The 20,498-nt window shown below is 40.0% G+C and overlaps 1 long non-coding RNA gene across 3 annotated transcripts in view; it reads left to right on the top strand.

The window, feature by feature from the left end:
- Positions 1–20,498, top strand: part of LOC144074432 (uncharacterized) — a 105,823-nt gene that overhangs the window by 29,333 nt on the left and 55,992 nt on the right. For all 3 annotated transcript variants that reach the window (XR_013300298.1, XR_013300297.1, XR_013300296.1), the window contains exon 3: positions 4,370–4,525. This is a non-coding gene — a long non-coding RNA (uncharacterized LOC144074432). The remainder of the gene's footprint in view (positions 1–4,369; positions 4,526–20,498) is intronic.

Here is a 20,498-nt window from a genome sequence, read left to right as displayed (position 1 = left end):
CATATTTCCCCAAATATCGTTGTTCTCAACTTACCGCTGTTTTTCTTCTGTAATGTGCAAAGAGGCGCTCTATTATTTGCAATTTGTTTTACCGTGACGGATCAGAGCGAATGTTCAATGTTTTTTGTGGATCAAATCCACTCAGGAGGATTTTGCCAGTGAAAACTTGAAAAGCTCTTGTGTGGATTGTGAAATCCACAAAGCAGCTCCAGTTCTTCAAAGAATAACTGACAAAAGGTTGCCTCAAATCCTGCAAAGAAATCTTTGGGTGTAACGAGAGCTAAAAGAAGAGACCGATACTTCCCAGACGCTCCAAATATATGCATAAGGATTCTCAGATTTGTTTGTTTTTTAGTCGTTTTTTATACTTTAAAAAAAAAATCAACTCATTAATGGATTCATTATTGAAAGGGACGATGTAGTTGTTGAGAAACATTTAGCCAATAACAGGAAAGCCAACAAATTCTGGATGTGGAGATCTTTTTTTCCAGCAGAGTTTAACAATTTAATCTTATCATTATCACTCTGTATTTATGTACGTACATATTGTAAATGGCTGTAAAATAATACAAAAAAGGAGTTAAAAGTAGGTTGTTTTTTTTGCAGGGATGGGCACAAACCGAGCTGTTAAAATATTCTCTGCCTATAATTATGACCTCCAAAAAGCAATATTTTTGTTATAATTGCCTATATTAATAGTTTTAAACCATCAGTGCAGCACATTCCACGATTCAAAAACACTTGAATAAAGTTTCGAATGGTTCAAACATTGCAGTTCTCCTTATAGATACAGTATACAAAAAAGCAATTACCCCGGGGTTGTGTATCGGACGTGTTTACGATTTTGTTTCCCTGACAAACTTGCTGCCATTAAATGTAGCTGGAGTCCCTTGCTTACTCGTACTTAACATAAAACAGATTTGTTTGAAGATCTTAAAAACTTGGTGAACTTTCTGTGGAACTCATAAACTCCAGCAACTTGGCATATCCACAATCTCAACCTTATACCATAAACGCTTACATTCTGAAGATTACTACAGTGTTCTCCCTAAACGCAGATGTTGAAACACAACAAAATGATAAAAAAATATTGCCCTATAACGACACTAAGTTACACTATAACGAGGGATATCCGCATGACATTTAATGTATATCTATATACCGTATTTTCACGACTATAAGGCGCACATAAAAGTCTTAAATTTTCTCCAAAATAGACAGGGCGCCTTATAATCCAGTGCGCTTTATATATGGACCAATACTAAAATTGTTATCACGATAAAATAAAATAAATCAGTCGATAGGGTACACCATCTACAACTCTCACAACTACAAGCAAGCAACCCGACTCTACTATTTTCCCCGTAGAAAAAGTACTGCACAGTGACTGCTGGGATATGTAGTTCTTTTGTCAATACACCCAATGGATTGTGGCCTGTATACATCGACATCAACACAGCTTGACAAAGCATGGAAAGCAGCATTGGAAAAGTTATGCTAGCTACTAGCTAGCTACTATTTGCGAATGGATTGTGGCTTGTATACATCGACATCAACACAGCTTGACAAAGCATGGAAAGCAGCGTTGGAAAAGTTACGCTAACTACTAGCTAGCTACTATTTGCGAATGGATTGTGGCCGCCTGGACGAACGTATAAAACTCAGAAAATGAGGACTTTGATGGATTTGTGGGTGATGATGACGTGAGTACATTGTAAAATGGCTAAATAAAGTACAACCAAACTCAGTTTTGCTTCCATTGCCTTTTTAAAAACGTGTTTTTAGCGTGTGGGTGTAGCGTGTATGTTTAAGCTGGTGTATGTTTTGCCATGCCTGGCTGCGTCTATAAAAACGGTGCGTCCTTTGTGTGTGTAAAATACAGAAATAGCACTCGTTATTGACACTGCGGCTAAAAATACGATGCGCCGTATAGTCGTGAAAATACGGTATGTTGAAATTATCAACACTGGCCTCGAACGCCTTCTTTTGGTTCGTGTAAAAATAAAATGCGAAATGATATAATAATTCCACACAAGTCGCACCCTTGGCCAATATATTTAAAAAAAACGGCGACATATACTCCGGAAAATACAGAATATGTCAGTGTTTATTTATTTCTCAGTGCTTACTTTATTTTTCCCTGGACTTTGGACATTTTAACACAGCGCAGACACCGACAGAGGCGCTGTTGTTGCTGTGAGCAATTACACCTCCTTATCTAGGTGAGGATAATAAGGTTACACAGAGAGCAAATTCTATCTTGTCGGCATAATGAGATTTGGGCCCGTGTCTCCCGTCCCGGGGTCGAAGACGGGGGCGAGGACCGAGAGACGCGGGTACCCTCGCACACATGCACGCCGTTTCCTTATCTGCCCCACCTTGTGTCTCTCGCTGACATTCAGGGGAAATTGCTTTGGGTTCCCTGTGTGATGCTGCACATGAATGACAGAGTACCCCCACGGCCCCCCGCCCCCATCCCCCTGCTCCGCACACAGTCCTACAACACTCCCCCCTTCATGTATTTCAACAAGCCCAGCACCTCTCCTGACAGCCTGTTTGATTTATGACTCCAATTCCCCAGTGCAGACACATAGACTCTCAACTATATGTATGTATTTGAGCTCCCCAGAAGCCCCCCACTCTTTCCCTACTTAACCATACTTGCCCCCCCTCGCTTTCTTCTCCCTTTCTTGCTCACACACACACGCACACACTTTTCTTGGGCCTGCTGAGGTGATTGATGATCCTGGCAGGACTGTCAAGTATTTTTTTGATCATTTTGAAATGTAATATCTGGGAGTAGAAAGGGGATATATCACACGTACACACAAGCCAAGATTCGCGCACACACATAACTGCACAGACATTAAAAGATGTTTTTCCACAGTCGGAAATCGTCATAAGTCTGTTGGTGTGAGCGTGTGTATTCCTGTCTATAAAACACAAGTTCCCCGAGAATCGAATGTAGCATACATTATTTATCCATAATTACCCCCGCGTCAGTTTGTCTCTCAGCAAGGGACCGACGGGCACAACAAAGCGACGCAGTCGGAGTGGATGCAATCGGCAACATTACAAGCACGGTCAATACTCGCTACTGAGAAAGTGCTTTCCTATTTTTCTCCTGGGTAACATTAGATGGATGTCCAATTAGGGACGGATAAAGTGGCTGATATTAAAAGTGTAGGTTAGAGGTGCCGTAAATGGAGAATCATTAGAAACATAAAACACATCAACAATGCTCTGGGCTGTTGTACTAAGCCACATGAATAATATTTTCGATATGCATTTTTACTTTCACTTTGAGATGCAACGATATTCTTTTTTGCGGTTATGCAACATTATGTTCGGGTAAAAAAAATGGCAAAAATATAGAGATTGATTGTGAGTGCGAATGGTTATATTTTTCTATATGTGCCTTATGCCTCTGTGTATGTATGTATATATGTGCTTATATATATGTATGTGTATGTATATATGTGTATATGTGTGTATATATATGTATATATGTGTGTATATATATGTATATATATATAAATATATACATATATGTTTATATATATGTATATATATATGTATACGCATGTATATATGTATATATAATGTGTATATATATGTATACGTGTATATATGTGTATATATATGTATATATGTATGTATATATATATATATTTCAGCAACACGCTTATTTATTTATATATTTATTCATGTATTTATTTATTAACTTACTTATTACCTATCTATTTATGTCTAAAATGCCTTTCCTATTTCTGCATCCTCACCCTCTTGCTACTGTGACAATAAAATTTCCCGAATACGGGATGAATAAAGTTATCCAATGACCGACTGGCGACCAATCAGTGTAGGATGCAGTGCGCCTTTTGCCAGAATTCAGCTGGTATAGTTTCCAACCGTGACCCCGACGAGAATAAGCGTTGTTGAAAAGATAATGTATTTAGAGCTCTAATTTGTCAGCTGATGGCCAAATAAATGAGGAAGATGCAATTGACAGTACTTGGCGTTATGCGGTAGGAGGGTTAGGCCAGAAAGGAGGTGACGTCACCTCAGCTCCTTTTTTGCAACAAAATATAAGGCCTCTGAGATGGAAAAAAAAAGATTTTCTTGCTAAACCTCAGCAACTCGACGCTCGCTCATTCGCAGGCTGTGCACGTTTTCAGTTTCTTCAAACATATTTCATGTACAAATCATCCAAATGACCGCACAGTCCATTTAAAGTCAAAATGTCCTCCCTTTCTCAAATGACCCATAAAAGCTGTTTCTTGAGTTTTTTTGCTCCCGATGCTCTGCACTGAGATCTGGACTGTAGCCGCCTCTTCCTTTTGATGTTGACGCTCCCTTTCCCTTGCAGGTCCTCTCCTCCTCCAGCTCTTCATCGCCGGTCATCCGTCAGCAGACATGGGCCGGTGTGTGGCAGCTCCATTGAAAGGGTAATCCAGGACTGATTAATGACCCAATAATCGGAGGGATCCTCAGATCAATCATGGCTGTGATCAATAACCGCTGGGTAAGGCAATCATTAGCTTGCTAGAGTGCATCCTCTCTTAGAGCTACGGGACAAAATAAAGCATGTAAAAGACAGGCAGTGTAAACTGAGATTGAAGAGTGGCCTGGAGGTGGGCTTTTGTAGAGTGCCACTGATAGAAGAAACACATAGCCAAAAAGGGCAACAATAAGATCAAATAGGCAGCGGAGAAAGTGTTGACTAATCGTTTTTCGTGTTCATAAATGGGGAAAAAAGCCTTGTGTTTGCATGTGATGTTTCTGATTTCTGGACTTTTATGCCAGTCTGCTCTCCCATAGAAAATGAATGAAGCTCAGGTTCAGGTCTGTGATCAAAGGTTCGATCCCAGGTCCGGACCTTACAAAGTCCCAAAAACAACAGGAAGTATCTTAGCCCCCAAAAAGCTGCAGAAAGCGATCAACAAACAGAAAGTAGCCCGGAAATCCCCCTCAAATCAATAGAAAACCATCCAAAAGTGACCTGTAAATATCCTAAAATGACAAGAAAGTAACACAAAATGGACTCTTTGCCTGCCACTGACAACAATAGAGATCCAATTAAACTTAATCTAGCTGTGGATGCTCATCTTTCAGTGCCATACGTTAGCATTTTCTGGCCAAAAATACACAAGATCTAGTTGGCATGAATGTGGCCTGCCAACTAAACCGACTTTGACACCCCTGATGTATAGAGTCCACATGTATGCAGTCATATATTATGCTTTTTTGTATGTTTGCGTGTATCCCAGTGGGAATACGTTTGTCGGGATGTGTTGGCTGGCGCGTGCCTTTTGTGTGTTTGCCTCCGCTCTGCGATGCGGCAGCCTGGCACACTCATTTTGGATAATGTATGCTTACGAGGGAGGATAAACAGATGGTGTGTTAACATGGTAAAATATGATCTGATGCCAGACAATATGGTTAGACGCTGCTGTTTACAACACGCAAATTACACCTGAGACTGCGCGACAGCTTGTCTTTTCCCCCAATATGGCTCTTCCTTTGAAACCAGCCACGTATTATTAGGGTGAAATTACAGTTCACACTTTGTAAAATCTATTTGTCAGCATGGCCATTTTTCTATGGCGAAAAATACTCAGCCCGAGTGGTTGGCTTTGTATAAGGAAGGCTTGAATTTTGCTTTCTAAAGACGTCAAAAATGACCTCGCGCGACCCCTCGTCCATTCCACCAGTCCTTTCACCTTCTGTTGAACCCACCCATTGACCCCACGCCCCAGATGTCCGTGACGAACGATGACAGAGGTGTGACAAAAGAAATCAAGCTACTGACTGATGAACAACCTGCACACACACCAAATACTTCACTTTTAATTTAAGAGTTCTTAGCAAGTATTTCAAGGTAATGGGGTCTTTCCCAATAGCAACATGTTGGCTTTAAAGTCCTTTCACTTTTTTGTTTTTCTGCTATATATTGACGAATAATGGATAATGAGCTTTCAAAACTAGCTCAGTTTAAAGATCAATGTGTTTTGTGTCATATTTGGCAGAGTAACATGCATGTGTATAACTATTACTACTAAGAATAATAATTTTAACCTTTTATCAGGAGTAAAAGAGCTGAGCAATATGATGAACCTTCTTATGTGAATAATTAAAGTAGAAAAAAGCCATAATCTTATTAGATGCAATGAGGTCGCATGAGGTTGAGGGTGCCATTGAACCAAAGCTATTTTATAAATTAATTAAAAAATAGAAGCGAGGACATATATTTGCTATACCTTTTCTTTTTGAAAACTGTCTAATGACATCAAATCATGTCTTCTTCATGATAAATAGGTTATGATAATACAGTGGTGTGCATGCTATAGAACATACGTTCCAAGGATAAGAAGTCATAAATATAATGTTTAACAAAGCAATTTTTATCATGAGAAATACCAATAAACTCAATAATATCCCTACTCCCTAAAAAAAAAATAAAGTTCATTTTGGTCATTGAAATGAGAGAAAATCTGCATTTTAGGGAGTACTCCAGACTCAATGGGGTATTTTAAAAAAATCATTTCAATAATTCTTTTTTTTTTCATTTTTTAAAAATCTCGCTCTCAGGGAAAGTAAATGTCCTCATTGACTGCCCTATTTCGTATTTTCTAAAATTTGAAAGGCAAAACGTCCTCCAATTGTGCAATGACGCCATTAATCTTCCAATAAGAATCCTAGTATTTGCAACTTTTGGACTTTTTTTTTGTGCTGAGCCTGCAACATAAAGTCCAAGCCGCACTTCTTCTTCGAAATTCCCCCTCACCTCAAGTAACCTCATTTTACCACCCCCCCACCCCCTACAAGAGAACCCAGTGGGGCCCAAAGCTAGCTTGCCAGACGATGCCTGGGCATGAGGCTGTTTGTCTTTGGGAGTTAAGATTCCTTTATGTTCCATTGGTGCCAGGGAGCCAACAAGGGATGGGTGTTTACAGTGATTTAAAACTGAAAAAAAACCCAGCACGGCTACACAAGTTTGGTGGGTCTGCACAGGCCTCTATTGAGCAACGCCAACCCAAAGCTCCCAGGGTCTGGATACTGTCAGCAAACACGCTGTCGGCGACACAGCGACACACAAGCAGTCACCACACGGTCTTGACCGATCTCACCCCATGTAGCATTTTACTGTGCAATCATCAAAGCACCATTAAATCAGAAGTGACTGCCAATAAAGGGAGGAAATTGCGGCCTGGGATTACGATGTTTGCATGATAAGGGCTTCGTGTGCGTGTGTGTGTGTGTGTGTGTGTATGTGTGTGTCGACGTGGGCCGGGCCGGGGATGTAATCGGGAGGGTGTCGGAAGATTTATGTAGCATTTACGGTGGAGCGAGTCGTAAAGCGTAATTATAGGAGGTGGGGGGAGCCGCGCTGTCGAGCTCCAAGTCGGCAGGCAGACTGGCAGGAAGGCAAAGAGTCAGTGATCGAGGTCTATTCGCTCACATGCTGCACGTTTGGGTGTACTCAGGAAGTGGGTTGTGCTTCCTCCCCCCCGCAAAATCAATTGATATCATACTATAAAATGCACATTAAGAGCGGGGCCGTGACCTGACTGTTTGGCCTTTTGCTGGGTAAACAAGCATCTGCTATTTGAATGGAAAACAAATTCCTATGGCGTGTTTCTACTTGATTCAGAGGATCAGAAAGCATTTAATTCACATGAGTGAGAGGGAGACTCGGAGGTGGTGTTTGGACAGATAAGGAAATAAGTCAAGAAAGGTGGGTAGATAAGTCTGAGTTCGGGGTTTTGCTTTGAATTCACAAACAAACAAAAAGACAGACAAAGCACTTATTGTTGAGTTTTTTTCTTCATGAACTGATTAAGATTGTTCACTTCAAGTAACTATTGGGGCCATCTTTTTGTCTTATTATGTCCTCTTCTGAAAAAAAAGACCCCTCAGACGTCATCCAATTGTAAAAAAAAAAAAGGTCAATTTTGTAGGATGTAAAACCTATTTTTTTACTCTTTAAACTAAAGCCATTCCAATTCTCAGGACAATATCACCGCGTTGTTAGCATTTCTGCAGACAAACGATTTCCACAATTCCCAAATATCAAAGCAGTGCACTCTTCAACCTGCTGCCCCCCTCTGAGTTCTTTGAGGTCACACAGAGATCAGAGGGGTTATCGCAAGGTCAAAAATCTGTTGGGTCAGCCGTGGTCTTCTTCTTCCTCCTCCTCCTCCTCCTCCTCCTCCTCCTCCTCTTCAGCACATGAATCATTTCTCTCCTCCCCTTGTCCTCCTCTTCCAGGCCGTTTCAAGCTACACATGCTGTTTTTCTCAGTTTGCTGTCATCAGTCACACACAGACGCACAAACACGAGCACACTCGCACAATTGGCCCTGCTGTTCAGTAACGCCACAGATGTCAAGAAGCTTTCAACACACAACCATGCGTAGTTAGTGAGATAGACAGAGTTAGCCCATTTTCTTTGTCTTCCCATCACTCTCTGGCTATCAATGACCTGCTCTGAACAATATTTCATCTTTAGTTCCTCAAGTTTTGGCCCATCCATTAGTCTACAGATTTATAATTGATGAGTCAGCTTGCAAAAAAAGTGAATGAAACAATACACAGTTCACCTTAAAGTTGCACATTCACCTCTAATTCAAGGGTGTCAGACTCGGGTTGGTTCGCGGGACGCTTTAACGTCAACTCGATTTCATGTGGGCCGGACCATTTTAAATATAATATTTAGATTTTTTTAAAATAAATGGATTAAAAGAACTGGATTAAAAGCCCTGAATATTCAGTTTTTTATAGATCTAAAACAATGTTTATTTTAGCTTTTTTAAGATATATTTTTAGATTTTACAAAATGATTTTTGAACTAAAAACAAAGAAAATATGGATTAAAAAAATAGCAATTAGCGATTTAAAGGGGGGAAAATCAGGAAATTTAATATACATGTATAATCTTCATTTTAATTTGATCCTAAAACAGAAAGTCGGCACTCATGATTTGCTTTCCAGGGCCAAACAATGATGCGGTGGGCCAGATTTAGCCCCTGGGCCGCCACTTTGACACCTGTGCCTACTTTGGGGAATTCGATAGATTGGATTTTGCTTAGCCACAACCCATTCTTATTTTATTTTGGGTTAAATAAGACCTTTGGTACAATTGTAGCCAATCAAATGCTTGTATCCCACATTCATGACATCATTCATAATCATCGCACCTGTGCTCGAGACGTTCCCACGCAAAGTCAAACCATCGCTGATTAAACCTCACGTCGCTCATGCTACGCCCATCGGCAAAAAGCATTTTTGTGGTCGCTTGTGATGCTAAAAGTCAAAAACTGTAAAAGCAAGCAACTTCCAGTTCACATCACATCTTTAACATGCAAGTCAGTTATAGGTGTTGTCTGTCTGTCCCTTTCAACATTCTGAAATGATTTAGTCATGTGGTTTCAAACGGATGATCATTATTTCATTTTGTCATACAGTTCCATTTCCCAAATTATTCCTCGCTCTCAATGCGGTCATCCAATGCTGAAAATTGTCGTCAACACTTCATTTGCCGGTAAATTTATGAGCTGAGAGGAGGGAATTTAGAAGACACAAAGAGAGGTGGCAAAAGAGGGGATTTGTCACAGCAGACGTCAGTAAGTGTCACCTGCGTGCCGGGGGCTGAATTAATGAGAGCGCTCGTTAGCGCCTCGGCGCCCTCTTCTATTCCGTCCCCCCCTTTCTACTGGCTGGCTGCTCTGCATAACAATGCCCGATGATACCACGCCCCGGTCTCAACCAATTACAGGGTCCAAATAGACCAACATTTATCAAATCTCGACAACGACGGCAGGTTCAGAGGTATCGGATGATAGTAGGATGCAAAACTAATACGTGGCCTCGCATTAAGGAGACTGGCGTTCATCAGGGCGCATTACCGAGCCTCCTCTGGAAACTATTAGCACGACAGCGGGAGCTCCGACTCGGTCCTGGAGCCTTTTTATAGCAACCCTTCCGTCCTTTCTCCTCAGAACTCAAACAATGAGGAGTAAAGTAGGATAAATTAGAGGAAGTTCCAACCGAGTGAATAGAATAAATAAGTCATCAATGGGTAACTAGAGGTGAACAGAGGCAGAAGAGAGAAGAAAAGGGAGACTGTCTGTCAAACAGAGCTTTTCTCTCCCTTCAATGTGGGATGCATTTGAAGGAGATTTTGGGCCAGCGTCCCCGCTTTAGTTTTGAAAAATGGCTGAGTGTTAAGACACATGCATGCATGTACATCTATGTGTATGTGTATCTATGTGCTTATGTGTGTATGTATATGTATAGGTGTATGTACACGTATGTGTATATATATATGTACGTGTATATATATGTATGTGTATATATGTATGTGTATATATATGTATATATGTATGTATGTGTACATATATGTATGTATATATACATATGTATATACATGTGTATATATATGTATATATATGTATATATACATATACTCATATATATACACATATATATATATATACTCATATATATATATACATATATATACTCATATATACATACATATATACATATATATACTCATATATATACTCGTATATATACATATATAAACATATACATATACACACATATATACACACATATAGACACACATATATATATATATATATATATATATATATTTATATACTTCAGCGACACGCTTATTTATTTATGTATTTATTTATTAACTTACTTATTACCTATCTATTTATGTCTAAAATGCCTTTCCTATTTCTGCATCCTCACCCTCTTGCCACTGTGACAACGAAATTTCCCGAATACGGGATGTATAAAGTTATCCAATCCAATCCTTTCGGCCCCCCCAACCCCCCTCATGTTGGTCTGACCTCCTACGGCCGCGTGACCCAACAAAACGTATCTTTTTTTCCCAGAGCTCGGCCGCAACGTCAAGACACGCCTGCAAAATGGCCTCATTAGAACAAATGATTCGAGCCCGGCCGAAACGTGCTAAATGCCCATGTCGCCGAAGTGGCCTTTAAATGGATATAAATAAACAAGAGTTATGCTGACAGTTTGGGTGTGCACCCTGGCAGCATAATAAATTACAGGGTAATGATATTAAAAGCACAGAGTCGTTAAGATGCCAAGCGCAGACGCTATAAATCCAGACGCGGGCTTCCAACGGTTGTCCCCGCGCCGAGTAATTAAAGCAGATTTATGGGGCGCATTACATCATTGCCAGATAGTTCATATATCGGCCTCCTTTATTGGACAGCCTGACGGGCGCCCAAAAATATTGTTTGGTGTTCCCCGGCCCCCTCGCAGCCGAGAGGCCTCGCTCGGCACTCCATCTTTTGTTGTGTCAGACCGGCGCGCTCGTGATGGATGAACCTATCCGCTCCCTCTCCTCTTTGGCTCGTTCATCCGTCCTCCACGGGAGACTTGCGACGGTAGCAAATAGCTTCATCTTCACACGGTAGCTCTTTCGCTGCCTCCTTCGTCTTCTCCTGACTTGGACAAAAACAAAGAGCATGACTTGAGGTAGTAGAAAAGAAATGCCATTTGTTCGCCATGACGTTTCATTTTTTTTATATGGCAGAATTATTTGACATGGGCGGGTAGGATTAGAAGTTTACGGTTTTAGACCAATGGATGAAAAAGGCAGTGATTTTAGGTTAGGTTAGAACTTTATTTCATCCCGTATTCAGGAAATTTCTTGGTTGCAGTAGCAAGACAGACACAAGACACAGAAGACATTCTAGACCTAGGTAAAAAAAGTGGAGCCACACATGGGAAGTCCATAAGATGCGGATCTTCTGCAGACTGAGGTAGTCTGGAGGTTTTAAAGATCATCTTCCTTGCCTAGATCCTCCTTAACTGTCCTATCACCTTGTGTTGGGGTTGAGGTTAGGTTTAAAGTGTGGGGGTATTATCCAGAAGGTCAAAGGGCATGGATTGAATTTTAAATGAGTTATTTTTATTTTTTGTAAATTTGGAGTCTATTTGAATTAAGGGGAATATTTTGAATACATTTTTTTCCATGCGTTTTCAAAAGGTTTGGTCTAAATTAGAGTTTTGGACCTTTTAAAATCAGAGGACGGGACCATTTATGTTTCCTAAATGTACCCATTGTGCAATAAAGGTTACGAGGCAAGTATGTAAATACAGATTAAAAAATTGAGCTTTGATTCTAAAAATAGGTTTGAAATATGTGGGAGTGGATGCGGGAAGAAACGTTATGACGGGGTGTAGAAATATTCAGAAAATAATTGATTTGTTTTTGGTTATGTAGAAAAATAGGGAAATGTTATGTTTAAAAACAAACTTTAAAATGAAAAAACAAGGCCCATACATACTTAATAAAAGTGAATGAAACCTTTTTCCGGGGCGTGTTGTTCTCACAGTGGGTCTTTGAGCCACACCCCACTTTGGATTTAAAAATAAAATAATTAAAACATTGAGGAAGCATGACTACAAGAAACAATCAAAAGTGGCAATGACGAGCAATAAACTTAACATAGGTGTATTAACCAGACTTTTAAAGCTGATGTCTTTATGACTTATTTCCCATGCCGCCTCAAAAGATACCGTACAAAAAACTATATTTAAAACTTTGGCTTATGTTCAAATAGACTCCTGATGAACTGAATGGAAAAATACCCAGAAAGCCAGACATCTTAGTAATACTTTTGGGTGTTTGCAATTTTAGTAGCTCCTTTAATTAGGTTGCTTATTAAAAAAATGTGCTCATAAATCATTCGGAACACTTCCGCACAGTTCCTCTCATTAAAATTCAGTTTTTTTTGTGCATTAGGGAACGTCACATGCCAAAATTCTTGGAGAAAACCAGTTTAAAATATTTCCCGCTAGAGTTTGCTACCTTAGTCGTTGCCGTACACGTTTATTTCAAACAAATGTTGACAGAGGTTCTTGTGCTCTCTTGTTAACACAAGTTTGAACTTTTTTATTTAACAATACATATCCACATACTGTTGCCATGACAACATTTCCGTACATCTCCTGCTCTAATTCAAATTTGCGTACACATTTTCCTGCTGTGTGTGCCCTTTACGTCACATGTAATCCCCCTCAGTGCTTGCGCACATAACAGCTACTACTTTAAAAAAAACAACAACATGGCTCTTAATGTTATAACATTTGCCGGTTGTTTTATTCCTTTTGATTTTATTCTGAAAGCAGACCGTGGAGAAAAAAAATTGGACACCCCTATAGTAATAGTTTATTTACAGTTACATTTTGGTGCGTTTTCTTCTTCCAAAATGTAAAAAATAACCATAACGTTCGTGTATATTGTAAATGAGGCATACCAAAACAATACAATGTATAATTACACATTTTTCACCACACTACTACTATTGAGCCATCCATTTTGTTTCCCACTTGTCCTCATTAGGTATGTGGGTGACTTATAGTTGGGTCTAGTACACCCTGGATTGGTCGCCAGCCAATATGCAGTCACTGCTATTAATGACCATAAAATGAAATATATAGATATTATTTATAAAGTAGAACAACAAGAAGAATTGTTGCATTTGTGTTAATGATGACAATCACAAAATGACCTTGCTTGCTTTTAATGAGCAAGAAGCACAAATTACAAACGGTAGTCCTAAAGCAAGACCATTAAAATAAATAAATAAAAATTCCCAAAACAAAGTGAATTAATGCATCAAACAATAGTTTGGCGTAAAAAGAAAAATCCCAGTAATTTATGACTTACTGCCCTGATTTTTAGGTGGCCACAGTACACTTGCGGTTTAGTGCTTGTGCTTGACTTTTATTGCAGCCTATTGGCTTTGATAGGCTTTATTCATTTAACTCAATCACAATAGTCATCGTGAAGCCAAGCGCTACGTACGGGTCATCATATTTCCTGTTCTTACCTTTTGGTAGACCTTTCTTAATCACATGACATAATGTCTGTCTCTCCACCTATTCTTTCTCCTCTTTTTGATATTTTTCACGTTTCTCTTGACATATGAGAAACTTTAATTCTCTTTCTCTTGTTCATGGCATTTCATCTTTTACTCTGCTGTTTGTATACAGCAGTAGATTTCCATTTAGATGTTAATCCAGTAGCGGTTGCCGTATTTTCTGGACTATAAGATACACTTTTTTCATAGTTTGGCTTGGCTTGCAACTAAACATTTTCTTCTCTCACCACTTAAGGTCTGTTCTTTCTTGTTCATGGCATTTCATCTCTTACTGTGCTGTTTGTATACAGCAGTAGATGTCCATTTAAATGTTAATCCAGTAACTGTTAGGTTCATCCAATTGTAGGTTCCTTAGGTTTTTCCAATTCAGCTTTCAATAAAAAAGGCATCTGTAGTCACATCACATTTAATTCTTGCAAGAGAGAATACATCCGGCAGCTCGCCCCACCCAAGATTATTCTAAAGAACGGTATTATGTCCTGCCCATTTAAGGCTTCAAATCAAAACAATTACAAGGTTATTGATTCCATTTGCGTAAGCAAGAAACAAAACAATTCCATAATCAAGCAACCCAAGCGTCAACCTAGCGTCACAAATTAAAACAATATGCTTGATAGTCATCCGCTGACCCAACAACAATTTAAGCGTCCTTCACCGATCTTCATCGTGAAACTCGCATCTGGGGAAAAGGTTGAGGTGTATCTCCCAGTACTCAGTCCTCGGAGCAAGGACTCGGTGTATTGTTTTATGTCTTTGCTGGAACCAGCTGTCCTGGAGAGCGACCATGGCGTTTGTCTTCGTTGGAAGCGATCAACACATATTTTAATATAGTTACACATTTAGGATGAGCATTACTATTCCTAATAAGCAAATATATTGATTAATATAGTAAGCATAATATTATAAGGCTTTATATTCATTGCAAACACATTTATAATAATGATTATTCTATCATTCCCCCCTATATTATAAATTTGCACATGATCTCCTTAATAAAACTTCCTTTCAGCTTTATTCCATTAATTCCAAATGAACATATAGTAACATCCCAGAATTAACCCAACAGTAACGGTTGCCGTATTTTATGGACTCTAAATCACTCTTTTTTTCATAGTTTGGCTCGGCTTGCGACTAAAAATCAAGTGCAACTTTCTGTATTTTTATTCTCTCACCACTTAAGGCCTGTTATGTTTTTTTTTCCAGTTTGTAGTTGTCTGAAAAACTGTAATGATAACAGATACCTCTATAGCCTGTTTTCTATTTTATTATTGTTACTTTGACCTATGTTTGTTCTCGGTGTCTGATGTCCATTTAGATGTTAATCCAGTAGCCGTTGCCGTATTTTCTGGACTATAAATCACTCTTTTTTCATAGTTTGGCTCGGCTTGCGACTAAAAATTAAGTGCAACTTTATGTATTTTTCTTCTCGCACCACTTAAGGCCTGTTATGTTTTTTTCCAGGTTATAGTTGTCTGTAAAACTGTTATGATAACAGATACCTCTATAGTCAGTTCTCTATTTTATTATTGTTTGTTCTTGGTGTCTGATCCAAATAATAATTGCTCTCCCAAAAATGTGACTTATAAACCAGTGTGAGTATTATATTGTTATTTTTCCCTTTGCATTGTGCATTGTTTGACTGGTGCGGCTTATAGTCTGAAAAATATTTACGTTTCAAGGAACGACTGATAACGGTTGAGTTGAGTTTGAAAGGTGAGATACTCATCTTAAGCTTTGGACCGACATAAGAATGAAAGCAAACGTGGTTATGCACCCAAGAGTAGTACGACCACTCCATCAGTGCGACAGGCCAGTCATCTCCCTTGCCTTCCACTCTATCTGCTTCTTGCACTTTCTGCTTTCCCTGCTTCAACTCCCAGTGGTAGGCAGGGCTGTTTAGTTCACGCCCGTCTAATTTATCAGCCCTCTCCTCTCCTCTCCTCTCCCCTTCTGCCGCAGTGCTAGACGGTCATTACGCACACTGACACAGCAATCCGACTCACACCCTGCCTTCATTTATTGTCTTTTTAGATCTTAAATGGATTCAGGCCTAAATTCCAGGCCAGGGGAAGGACGGACCGTACATAACAATGACAGTGAGTGCACTTATTAAAAGTGCAGGCCAAAGTGAAATGGAAGTATGATGCGAAACAAAGGTTTGAATTAAAAATAACCTCTAAAACTATTCAATTATTAAAGGTGACTTTCCGCGGAATTCCATTTTCCGACCACTGTTTCATTTATATGAAAAATGTGACCGTGCGACCTGAGCTGTAGTCTGTGATTAGATTGCCATCACTCATGTAAGTAATACAATTTTTCATTGGGGACAATGTGACGGCAGACCGCGTCTTATGATGCAAGTACCGGCCCACTTTGTGAGAAGCTAGGTGTCCCAACACAGCTTTTGTGACATGCAAGTGAGCCAAAATTAAAGTAGTTTATTTTGGAAGGAATCCCTAAGCGTTTTGGAACCAAGATTTTACTGTAATCAGGTCCATTTTGTTAGGCTTAATTGTGAAAAATGTACTGGTTTTCTGACATTCTGTTCCCAAGCCACATCACGGCATACAAATACAGTACTATATAAATGTGTATAGGTTATATAGCCCATTCTTACCTTTTTTATTTGATTTTATTTTCACTTCCATAAGTGGCAGGCTTTTGGACCGTGTTTATTTGATGCCTGCGTTGTAGGACATGTGACCCGTCGACCCTCGGTGTATTGCAACAGGTGCTGCAGGCTCTTTGTCCTTGTAAGGGCAAAGTCACTTTATGTAACAAACCACTCTGCTAGTCAAGCAGCTGTATTTCTGCCTTATAATAGTCTCATAAGTAGGCTGCAGACAGATATGGGTCCATTTTCTCCTGCTGCTTGTCCCAGCATGATTAATGAGCAGCATTTGGAATCGCACATGTTGTTGCCCCGAAGCTCTGACATGTATTTCTGGATCAGAAATTTCACATTCTGTGTGAAAAATGAGCTCCTCGCTCTCGTTCATTATGCCGTTCCACTGCCAGAATACTCCCATGCAGTTTGTGCACCAAGATTCTGTCGTGTTCGCACTGCATGTGGGTGTCCATGTCACTTTGCATCTAGCTCACTTATTGGGACAGCGATCCAATAAAATGCATGCAGAGCAATGACTCGAATGGAATGGGAGGATTACGATGAGACGAGTCCATAGAGTAAGACCAGAGATCTGAACATTTCAGCAGTGCAGCAGTGTACATCTTTGTTTTTTTTGTTGCATTACCAGAATAAGAGTAATGATGAAAATGCTGCTCAGTTGGCAGCGTTCGCTTGTTTTTCAACTTCGAAGTAGTAGCGCAGGTAACGGCAAAAATATCACGTGGTTTCCGTGGGATCGATTTGATTTTACATCCTGTGGAATAAGTTTGACGACAGTGAATAATTAACGAATAACAAACATGCCACAGTGTTTCCTGTTGTTGCTTGAGGATGGGTGCGTACCAATGGGAGGCCAGTAAAGTGTTGGGATATCAACTCTATCATCATATTTTCACCCAAAAATACAGGATAGCAGAAGTGTATTTAAGTTTCAGGGGGTCTTTGACTTTCTTTTTGAGATTTTGCATGTCGTAGCTGTAATATCTTTGCTATCCCGAGACAAAATTCTCCCATTGAGGCTATTTCTAACCTAAATATTTCGTAAATGGAGCTGCTACCACTGTACTTGAAAACTCCCACATATTATTTAAACCAGTCTCCGCTGTGCTCACGTCTTATTTTACGCCATATCTCCCCAAACAATAAACCAAGGTAATCGCCCCGTCTCCCAATGAAGTAACTCCCGTATTTTTTTCACCAAGACAGTATCTGCTCAGCACAACCTTAGCATTGGCGCAAAACGAGTCAACAGCCTCCTCTGCACAAACATCACAGTCGTAAAAGTGTTATACACACAGATAAACACACTCTCTGCTATTGCACGCTCTCTCAAGGGCATGTTCCAATAAAGCGGAATTGGAAAACAGCCATCTGATAGATTGGACCAGGAGAAGGCAGCGCAGGCAAATCCCCTAATGTAGCATAAATAAAGCTGGCGCGCTCCGATTGCTCTCCACAGACAATGTAAATTTTATTGACAGGCTCAGCCACTTCCCTTCCCGACGTGCTGCTAACAAGAGTAACCTGCCAGATCACAACAACTGGTGGGATAGGATAGGGAATGAAATAAAATGGCAGTCGACATACTCTGCCATCACAGACGGCGGAATTCAAAGTCACATAAAGGCAGATTTCTATGTTTTGATTTATATCCCCTGCACTGCAACATCCTCCAAGCTTTTTCCTCCTCTGTGGCTATCAGTGAAGGTCGATGTGACAGAACAGAGGAGAGGCGCTGCACACCATTTCCCCCCCCCCCCCCCTCCAAATCTGCCTCAGGCACGGGGGTTCTCAGGGGGCACACAAACTCAACACTGAGGCCTTTGAATAATGTTAAGCACGATACGCTCGCTTCCATCACGTCCCCGGTCTGGCTTTGAAAAGCCGGGGAAGTGAATCGAAGCCAAGGATGGGGAGATTTCACATCAACCTTAACTGGAGCTTCGTGCTTTTTCTCTCCTCTCTTCACCAAACCGTCCTTTAAGTGAGGCTTGGGTAACTTTGATGATTGGGGAGAGCCACAAATGGCTTCTCGTTTTGCAGCTTAAAGCGCTTTTCCAGACCACGTAAGATCTAGCTAACCTTGCCAAACTGCTTTCACAGCGAGGCTTTAATCTTGTGAAGGGCGGAGTTGAATCATTTGAGGGTTTTAACAAAAACTTCTGTAATTGTGCAGTCCAGTCAACACTTGTCCTTCAAGGGAGACGCTTTCCAGAATGATTGTTTCCCATTTTAGTGGTTCAAATGAGGTCAATTGACATTGTCGAGAATGATATTAGAGAAGAGCCATTTAGGTTACACTACAGAAAAAAGTGTTCTTTGCAAATAATGTTGAAATTTCACAAATAGCTGCTTGACAGGTAACCCTTGTAAAAAACCCTTATTATATGTTACTGAAAATATGCATTAACCATTAAATGTAGGAATATAAACTTAAAAATCAGGCACATTTTTTAAAATTTTGCAATTCCCCAGTAGGACTAATTAAAATAGTGAAAAAACAGGAGATCCATTTGACTTGTACTATCTTAGATTTTTCACTATGATGTAATATTGCATGCACTGCAGCACCTGAGGCAATGACATGTTAGATTGATGCATCACATTTTTTACCCAACAACAAACAAGCAGCTTGCAGTACTTTTTCTTAGCTGGGAGTTGCGATACCCCAAAAAATATATACTGTAAAAAATCGGTCTGTATTGCGTGCATCACTAAGCAAACTGGATTGAGGGGTGGTAAGATTCACCGTGAGAGGTGTGAGTGCTTGTTCATGTGGAAAGTGAACTGTTTGGTTTTGATTCCATCGACTGTGGCCCTTGGTAGTCACGATTTGGTGTTGTGGAATTTAATCAAACCGGAGAAAACCAACTAAATCACAATGTTGGGCTTGAGTTTTCCGTCAAAGAAAGCTTTTCGTGATGTTCTTTAATGAGGAAATGTAGTGAATTTCAGACTAAACTTGAGAAATTGAGCTGCTTTGCACCTTGACATTATATTCAACCAGATAGTTGCTCGCTGGTTATGTCTGCAGATCCTGCTTCTTTCTCCTGATTGGTTAATCCTCAGATGGCCAAAAATGTATTGACAAGATCAGGCAGAAATGTTTGGTTTGTAGGGCTACCTCAGTGTATATTTGCTCTAAAATAATATTGCATAAACCAAAATGTCGGCCAAATCAATAACAGAATATCGTACAGTTTTATTGACACCCAATCGCCTTCTTTTGACCAGCCACCATTGCTTATATAATCGTCTCTCATAGGGAGAGTTTGTCAAGTCCGAATGCTTTCCCACCATGCCTTTCTCCTCTGTCCCAGTATTAGTATTTCAATTATAGACTCCACAAACACAAGAGAATAATTGATCAAACTCCCTTTTCGGTTACTCGCACTCTCTTCCCAAATATCTTGAGAAAAAATGTTTCCGTCACCTGACAGGCAGAATGGATGGGCTCCATTATGTTGGGCTACAAACACATTCCGCCGCGATGAAGGGCCAGTAAATTATCCCGCGAGTCAGCAGCCCAGGCCACGGCAGGGCCAATAACCCTTCTTGTTTTTAATGGGGTCGGCCCTTCCACCGCTTGCACCGCATTGAATCACACTTTTTATTTTTTTAAACGTACACTAGTGCCTGTATGCATCGTACATTACATGCAGAATATTAATGTATACTGAAAATAAAGGGCAAATCAAATTGTGGGTCAACATCAGAGAATCGTCTGAATAATAGATTTGTTCCCACACTGCTAGCTCCAACATTTTGATGCTAGAAGGCATAACTATGGAAACATCAGAAGTATGTCAGGTCAAATCGAGTTCACGGGACGTAAATATTCTTGACAGTTTGAAAAAAACACTAAATAAGGAGCGACATCACCCTAAGGATTTGTTAAATGTGTGCGATATACATAAACGTTGACTGTAG

Source organism: Stigmatopora argus, chromosome 5 (genome assembly GCF_051989625.1).
Source record: "Stigmatopora argus isolate UIUO_Sarg chromosome 5, RoL_Sarg_1.0, whole genome shotgun sequence".
NCBI lineage: Eukaryota > Metazoa > Chordata > Actinopteri > Syngnathiformes > Syngnathidae > Stigmatopora > Stigmatopora argus.
Note: the sequence above shows the minus strand (reverse complement) of the source record. Positions and strands in the feature narration are given on the sequence as shown.